Raw genomic sequence first — 8,322 nt, 5'->3', positions numbered from 1 at the left:
AATAACTGTGGTCTGCAATTAGTCTTTAGTCTTGACATTTCTTTGGATTTTCTTAGAGCCTGGTAATCCTAAACGATTGCAAAATACTGTTGGGACTTCTGAGAAAGACTACTTTATATATATGCATCATATAGAATTTTGCTACCTTAAGAATTGAGATTATGGAAATATGACAAGCTTAAATAATCCTTTATACTTTTTGTATTCTTGGTATAAGGTTGTGTTTTGAAGTAGTACTTGCAGTTTACTCTCATACTAAATTTTTTGCTTCCATGCTGAGATTTTTACACAAGAAAAAATGCTGAAGTTAGTAAATTGTGTTTATGAAGTAGAGTATTTCCTGAACTGTAGCTAAAAAGCATAAAAGCACACAAGTGGGAGGAAGAAAAACTTTGTATTTATAAACTTCCTTCTGTTTGGCTTGGTGTGTTTCAGCCGTAAAATAGGAAAAGGGAAATTTAGTTTGCCAGGTTGCTCTGAGTGGATATTAAGGTGGGTAGGGGAAGCAGAGTGGTCAGGGTTTCTGTTGAGAATGCCAGTACTTCAGTTGTGATCGTTGGAGAGCAGTTAAACAGAAGCTGGCTGCCATAATAGAACCCAGTTTTTTCATGAGGACTTGCAAGTGGAAAACTCCTAATAGTAGCTGAAGATAACAAGGAAGGAGTACTGCACTTTATCACTTTAGGTTCAGTACTTAATGATCGAGTTCTATAGCAGTAGGGAAGTGTTAGTGAGTATCAGAAGGTATTTTGGATCCTACATTTCCTATCATCGTGACTCCATCCTTACTGAGATGCTCCATTTGGGATAGGAAGTAAGGGTCTACTTCCTTCCCAGTCACCTTCTCTCTGGAGGTCTTACTCCTTTCTTTCATTCCTGAGCAGAATGCTGGGATATGCCAACAGAAAAGTCCTGGCAACCAGCCTTTCCCTGGTGAGGATGTGGTAGGTGGCAGGAACATTAAAGCTTGTAAGCTTTAATCCACCTCAGTCAAACTTAGTCTCAGAAGAATGGAGCAGAAGGTCCTAAATGAGGTTGGACATGCTGAAGATGCTGGGGAAAGGCTGAGACTGTGGGAGCCTTCGGGGTCGGTCCATGCTGGAGGGATTGACTGAAATCAGAGTGACTATATTACTAATTTTAATCATGACTTAAATCAGTGAACAGGAAACCCTGATTAAATAATTGTTTTTAATTTTATTTTGCATTTGTGCTTAATTATTTTTCCTAAAGAAAAGTTGATTCTAATTGGTCTAATTTGATCATACCTCTTGCTAGGTGGGAGGATACACATCTATATGCATTTATTTAGGTAGTTATGCAGCTTAGATTCTTAATGTTTAAGAAACATAATTCCCCATGCTTTAGACAGCTTTTAGCTTACTTTGTTAGCTAAGTAAAATGAATCCTAATTGTGCTACATACATAGAAGAAACAAATATATCCAAATGTGTTTTGCATTTAAACCAGATTAAGTAGAATTGTCTGTTGTTTGTAAAATGAGTCATTTTTTTTCTGGTCGCTGTGCCTTGTGAGATTTGGAGTTAATAGATCAAATCCAGTCACCATTCCTTCTTGTTCATCATTTGGAAAAGAAAGCCAGCCTTCCCTCCTTTCTGAATTGTCAGTTGCTCTTTACCAGTTCTGAACCAACTGTTGAAATGGTTGAACAAATGAAAATGGCAGAAGTAGTTGCTGGTGAAAGCTGATCAAGTGCTTCAGAACTCCGATTCAGGCGGCTCACCAGCAGCTTCCCATGATGTGATGGTTTGGCTGCCAGCAGAGCATTAAAATTTATAACGTTTGGATGTGTTTTTCCCTTGTACGAATTTAATAGATCATAAACTTTAAACCTCACTGTAGATTCTTATCGCTCCAAGCTTAGCTTAAACATTTAATGCTGGAGCGTATTTTTAAAATACACAAATAAGAAAAATTATCTGCCCTGTGCTCAATAGCTTTAGCTGGAGAGGCTGCGAGGCTGACAGTGTCCTCCAAGGATTTAGAGGAAAAGCTAGGGGTTGTTGAGTGGCTACACGACTGTGATGGGAATCTGGTCAATTTAGAGCGGGAAAGTTAATTTACTGGAGCTTTTACGTGAAACAGAACATCAGAGAGGAGGTTGGTATTCCCTAGGACCACCTCTGCTTGCTGAGAGGTGGCAGCAGGAGCATTAAGCGATGTTATCTTGCCTGATCATATCTGCAGAGTTTTAGGTGGGTGGAAACTTAAAGGCTACAGTGCTTTCTTTATAATGTCCTTAAGAACAAAGCACTCTGTACTTCAGATTTTAAGAAATGAGGATGGTGGTAAGAAACTCGAGTGCCTTTTACAGGAAATAAAGCCTGACCATAATTATTTGGGGAATTGGCGAGTACTAGATTCCCTTTCTATGGACTTCTAATAGATCTATACTTGTAAGAGAAAAATAAGAAAATTTTTTTTTTTTTTAGGAATAACAGGAAATCCTAGTGCTTTTAGAAAAATCTGTTGTATGATGCACCCAACCTTTTGGCTATTTAATTTTCAACTGTACCTTGAGCTGAAAGCATTTAGATACTTCAATCACCGTGTCTTGCAGCTGTAGCTTTTGGTGGATTGCAAGTTTTTTTCTTTTTTGTAAGTAATAGAACTTCTAAACTATATGCTTAAGGGCAACAAATTGGAAAGTAATGCTACAAATAAATATATAAGTTACTTTTCATAAGTCCTGCAAGTCTGAAAGAATATAATTTAGATGCTGATCTTCACTCTCTGGGTCTCTGATGCCCTTGGGATCATGTAGATTTAACAGCAGAGGTATTTCCCATTTCTGTTCTCCACTACAGAACTCATTGGCCTCTTGATTCTATGGAGATGGTTTCAGATGATGCTACAAGTAGGATTTGTGATACTTCTTTTTTTCACTCCTGTGGCTTAGACTAATCAGGCCGGTACACTGCATAGCTGTATTTGGTAAATATTGTTTTTTGTAGTGAATACTTGTTCTCACATAGGTTCCACGTTTTGTCCTAAATTTTGCAGCAGTACTTAAGCCAATTTTTTAATGTGTGCACACTAATGCCCTCTTTGTGGCTAGTTTTGTCCTCAGGGACGTTATGGCATTTGTTATTTCTTAGGTTATTCCTAGTAAAAGTGGTGAGAAAAGTAATGTCCTTTAATAAGTTGATATTTTCATTATAAAGCAATTGAAAATAAAATCCACACATTATTAATAATATTCACTTCAACATCAGTAGAATGTCCAAGAGTGGTAATATCTAGGGAATGTGATTATCTTCTTAAAGTGATTTTTTTAACTATGATAGTGGTGATTATAAAGAGTAGTTTTGTCAATATTACTAGATTTTTTGTTTGGTTTTTTTTGTTTGGTTTTTTTGGTGTGTTTTTTTACAAATCAGTTATTCTTTGAACTGGTGGCTGTTTGGGAGTGGTTGCTGTGTCTTTGATACATGTTTTAGAAACTTTTTGATTATTAATGTTGCATTTTAGTTTCAGTAGTTACTGTAAGAGGCTCTCTTGTAAGTTTTCTACAGACTTTAACTTTGAATAAGGTAGAGTAATTGTTGTTATAGTACCTTTTTTCTTAGTATTATGAAGGATTATTATGAGGAGTGGGATTTCAGTTTTTCAGTTACCATAGGATTCAAATAGAAGCAGTTCTTGGAGATGCAGGTTTAAAATTTTTAAATGAGATTTTAAAAACACTTTTACTGTGCATGGTATTGCCTCTGTATGTGATTGCTTTTTTGAAGTTCATTGCTTATTTAATTTACTTATCAGATTACATATTGCCTCTTTATAATTAAATTGTATTGTTAAGTGATTGTGATACAAATAATGCCTAAGAGGAGTTACATCAGTATTCAAACTAGGAAAGGCAAGTATCATGTTGGTCCTCCTTGTTAGAGGGTATTTTGTATTCTGCATCCATAGATGATATTTTTTTCAGTTACTTGTTTGATACATGCTTACATGTCCAGAAGGTGCAAGTGGTTAGTATTAGGGAAGAGGCAATTTTACATGTCCTGCATGTACACACTTTTATATACACACAAAATGTTGTCTTGACAAGCTGTTTTGTTATTAGGAATACTAATGTTGTGGTTAGGACCCTGCATTCCCCACAGCAGTCTCTTAAACAAGCTAAGCTTACGCAAAGATTTCAACTACTTGTTAGTAAAATTGTTCTAATTTTCTGTTGTTTCTTATTACATACTTGTTAAAAACTTGCTTCATTTTTTCAGATTTGTAATTTTGTTAAACCTGATATTGCAGATGTTACAAAATTTGGCAGCTGGATTAATCATGCCAGTTTTGCCATATCATGAATTTTAGCTTTTTGTATTGCAGTTCACTTTTAAACAGATGAACAGAAACATGTAGAGTTCACAACAACCTAGTTGTGTATTAGATTACATATTAGTATTGTATTTCTTGTATTTTATCTCTATTTGTTATACTTGCAACATATATCATAATTTGGGTATGAAATATTGAAGCAACAACAGTGAAATAATTTCCAGTAAATTACCTTAATAGCAATGGTTTTTGGTTTTTTTCCCCCTCTGTATCGTGTAATTGAAAGTTGACCTGATTTGTTCTCCTGGCTAAATCACAGCTTGCTGTTCTCTTGGAGCCTTTCACTTGTTTTTTTTTCTTCTAGAGAAGTGCAACCAACAGGCACCAGTCTCTGCCAGCATCTAACACTACCTTCCTGCTGTTTTCCTTAAATCTTTTTCTTTAAGTTTGTTAAAAAAAAAAAAGGAAAAAACCTGCTATTTTTACTTTTTTGTTGTTATTCTTGTGGTTTTGGAATTCCGTCTTTCTAAGGGAAGCAAGTGATGAGGCAGCAGCACCAGTGACTGTCAGAAGTTTCAGAGTTTGGCAGTGTGCCACTGTTCCTGCTGTCTCTGGGTGGGGTGTGTGCTCTCTCCCAGATCAGGTCGCTCAGCTTGCCTCCTCCCACTGCCAGTTTCCCTTCCTGACTGGTGCTGGGCCGCAAGGGTGACCTCCAGTCTCATCCTGCTCCTCTGCTTCCCCTTTGCTTCTCTAAACACTGGTGCCCCTGCTCAGCTTTTATTTGTGCATGCTGTTGATATTGCTGGAGGGAGGACAGTCTTAGATAAAGGGGATGGGTCAATACGGTAGGAGCAGGAACCTGCCGGGTATTTGATCTCCCATCTTCCGCTGGAGGTGCGCTGGGTGACACACTTGCGCAAGGATCTGCCCGGGAATCTCTCCTCTTGTATCCCGCGGCACATCACCATGTGGGAGCTCTCCCGCTGTAGTGCTGACAGCAAGGGTGAGTGCTTCATGCAATTAGGAGTTCACAACCACAGGTGCTTGTGTCTGGAAAGACTAGAGAGGAATGTTGGTTTATCTCAAGTGTCAAAAATCTAGTTTTAAGATTGTTGTGGGTAATGGTCCAAATTTTGGGGAAATAACAGATTTTGTTAGTATTTTATTCAGTCCTCAGTAATGGAAATTCCTCATACTTTTTAGGTTTAAGTCAAGACAGGTTATTAGAAATGCTTTGAGTCATTGAATCTATTGAGTTTGTTGTGTCAGTGATCCAAAGGTAGTGAGGGAAAAAGTTTATTTCTGAAAAACTAAGGCATTTTTAGTAGGAGTTTTTTCATTTGGTAAATAACCAAATGTATAACCATGTAATACTTGCAGAGCAATATTTTGTTATGTGAAAGCAGTGAATTAGTGTTTCAAGTAACTACTTGTGTGACTAGCTATTAGGGATATAAAGAGTTTCATTAGAGACTAAACTGATTTTATTTTAATAGTTACACCAAAACCTACCTGGTGTACTCAGTTGACATTTGCTACCTTGTATTTAGAAGTTTTCCTGTGTGTAGACTTTATCACATGTCCATATTTCCTGTGGCAATGCAAAAGCTGCAAGGCCGTGGCTGCCACCTCTGTGGGCACATGGTGTGTGTCAGCCCTGCCAGTGGCGGTGGCTCCCACTGGGCACGGGCAGGATGAGGAGGGTGGCCTCCAACTCAGCTGCTTGTGCTTCTGGGGAACTGCTGTTAGTGAAACTTCCTCCTTGCTGGTGTGTTATTATTCAGTTGCTTTGAGTAGTGCTTAAATTTGAGTTGTGTTTTTGTCACTGAGATAGCCACTAAAGCAGCCGGCTGCGGTGGGCGTGTGGTGTGTGTGTCAGGTACCCCCATGCACCTGGAGACTCGTCAGGGCCTTTGCCGTGTCTGACTGTAGAGGCCCTGGTCTCATTTGGACTGTTTGCCTTTTCTCACTGATAGTGGTAAGCCTGGTTTGGTTCTGGATCCTCTATTAAGTCCATCATAGGTTTGGTGATAGATGTATTCAGTTCTATAACATTTTCCGTGTGGTTAATAGATACCCTAAAGTCAGGAGCGTGGATAAGTTGTGTTAAATGTGCATCCCGATTTGTCAGCTGTTAGTAAGGTGTGCTGCTGCCTCCTGGTAGCACGGTCTGTTCTGTCTCTCTCAAATCAGCTGCAGGAAGTAGGCTCCATGAAACCCACTTTAACCATCCAAGGAATTCCCCTGCCTCTGGTGTGAGCTATTTTAAGGAGAAATCCTGCTCTGTCATCTTGGGGAGGGGATGTTGAATCACACTTGTTTTTGCTTAAGTTATGCCTGCAGTGGTCCACAGAAGGCAGTATAACGTCCCTATCCTTTAAGAAGGAAAGGGCAATAAGTACTAGGAGTGTTCAGGTGCTTCTACAGGGTGCATGATGCTAATTACTCAGAAGTATTTTTACTAGTGTCTTGAAGTATGTTTTGAATATATACCTGACAATATTATTTTGTTTTTCAGTTTGCAGTATCAAAGGCTTATAACTGCTCTTTCCAATTTGTGGTTGCCCTCAGGGCTTTAACTGCATTTATGTTATGAAATTTTATTCACATGATTGCAGACTTTGTTCTATGAGGTTCACTTAACCAACCAGATGGACACTTCTTAGGAAGGGACGGTGTTGAAAGGAGTGAGAATTCCTTCTGTTTTTTTCTAAAACTTGAATGAAAGTGATAGTATAGCAGAAAAGAAAGCTGGTTTAAAATTAGGCAATGAACGCTGGATAGGAGAAACGCCTGTAATGCAAATTTCTTTAATGATAATGCTGAGCAACACTAAAACTGAATTTTTGACAGATGATTACATAGGATGTTTCTTTGTGTGTGAACTGGGCGGGTTCTGAGTTTTTAAAAATGTTCAGTACTCAAAGTTGCAACTGAATTCAATGTATGCTCCTAGTATCAACAGGCTTTGTAGCTGTGCTGTAGAAAGAAGGAGTAAAAAGTTTGAAATATTTTCCCTGCGTAGCCTTAAATTTGATTTTTTGCTGATTAATGTCTTTCATACACGTCTTACTTTTTCTCTGCCTGTAGAATGGGAGCAATGCTGCAAGGTCGCAGGAAAATGTAGGTGTAGTCATTAGCAAGTCAGCTTTGTGTGTGTGTAATTTGTGTAGTCATATTCTGAGAGGCTCCTCCCTATAGGGGACTTTAAAGAAATGAGTTTCTTCCCCTATGCAGTGAAGTTTGGATTGTCTTGTCAGTTCAGAGGCTGCTGTTTGAGTTGCAAATTAAAAAAAAAAAAACAACAAAAAAACCCCCAAAACCAAAAACCCCACAAAAACCTAAGGAACAGTATCTAGGTGCCTGATTCTCTGAGCACCACCTAGGCAGGGTGCCTCCAAGAGGAAGCCATCTCGCAGGTAACACGGTCTGCTCAGCGCAGGGGACAGGATCCCTGATACACGAGCTGTCTGGTGGTGTGGTGGTTTCTGGTGGATCTCGTGATTCTGGAGTCTAAATCTCTTAGCTAAGTTATTTCTGTTTCATTTTTTTGTAGTTTCTATGCTGAGTGAGCCATACAGGTATTTTGAAAGGAGGAAATTGATGGTGTTATTTGAGGTTAATATCTTTTCCTTAAAATGGTTAAAAATAGTTCAAAAACCAAAATATTTAATGAATCTTATGATTACAATTGGTGAATTCACTGTTCCAGTTTAATCTTAGATGTGTAATGAGGTTGTTTGCATGTTTGATGTTAAAACTATATGGAGGTTGAAATTTTAGTTGATCACAATGTAGTGAGTGAAATAGATTAATATATTTGTAAAGACTCTGGATTTTTTTTTGTTTAATTTCTTATTTGTAGCATATTCCTTGCCATGTAATGACAAGAACAATATAGGTTAAGATTTATGTACTGTGGTCAGCCATTTATGTCCTGCGTGCTTTGGGGAGCAGAACACTTGCTTTGAGGGTCTGGCTGTGCTTGGGAGATTTTGAAGATCATGGGGGTAGAAATGG

At 38.2% G+C, this 8,322-nt stretch overlaps 1 protein-coding gene across 2 annotated transcripts in view; it reads left to right on the top strand.

Annotated features, from left to right (window-relative positions):
- The first annotated feature begins 586 nt into the window (after positions 1-586).
- Positions 587-8,322, top strand: part of TLK1 (tousled like kinase 1) — a 62,374-nt gene continuing 54,638 nt past the window's right edge. Inside the window, exon 1 of one of the 2 annotated variants that reach the window (XM_018072513.2) lies at positions 587-744. The gene's annotated coding sequence lies outside the window, so the exon portion shown is untranslated. Of the gene's footprint in view, positions 745-849; positions 945-8,322 lie in introns of those variants that run through there. The other variant, XM_018072514.1, reaches the window with a different exon arrangement.

This window comes from Manacus vitellinus, unplaced genomic scaffold (genome assembly GCF_001715985.3).
Source record: "Manacus vitellinus isolate BGI_N305 unplaced genomic scaffold, ASM171598v3 scaffold_22_pilon, whole genome shotgun sequence".
Lineage (NCBI taxonomy): Eukaryota > Metazoa > Chordata > Aves > Passeriformes > Pipridae > Manacus > Manacus vitellinus.
Note: the sequence above shows the minus strand (reverse complement) of the source record. Positions and strands in the feature narration are given on the sequence as shown.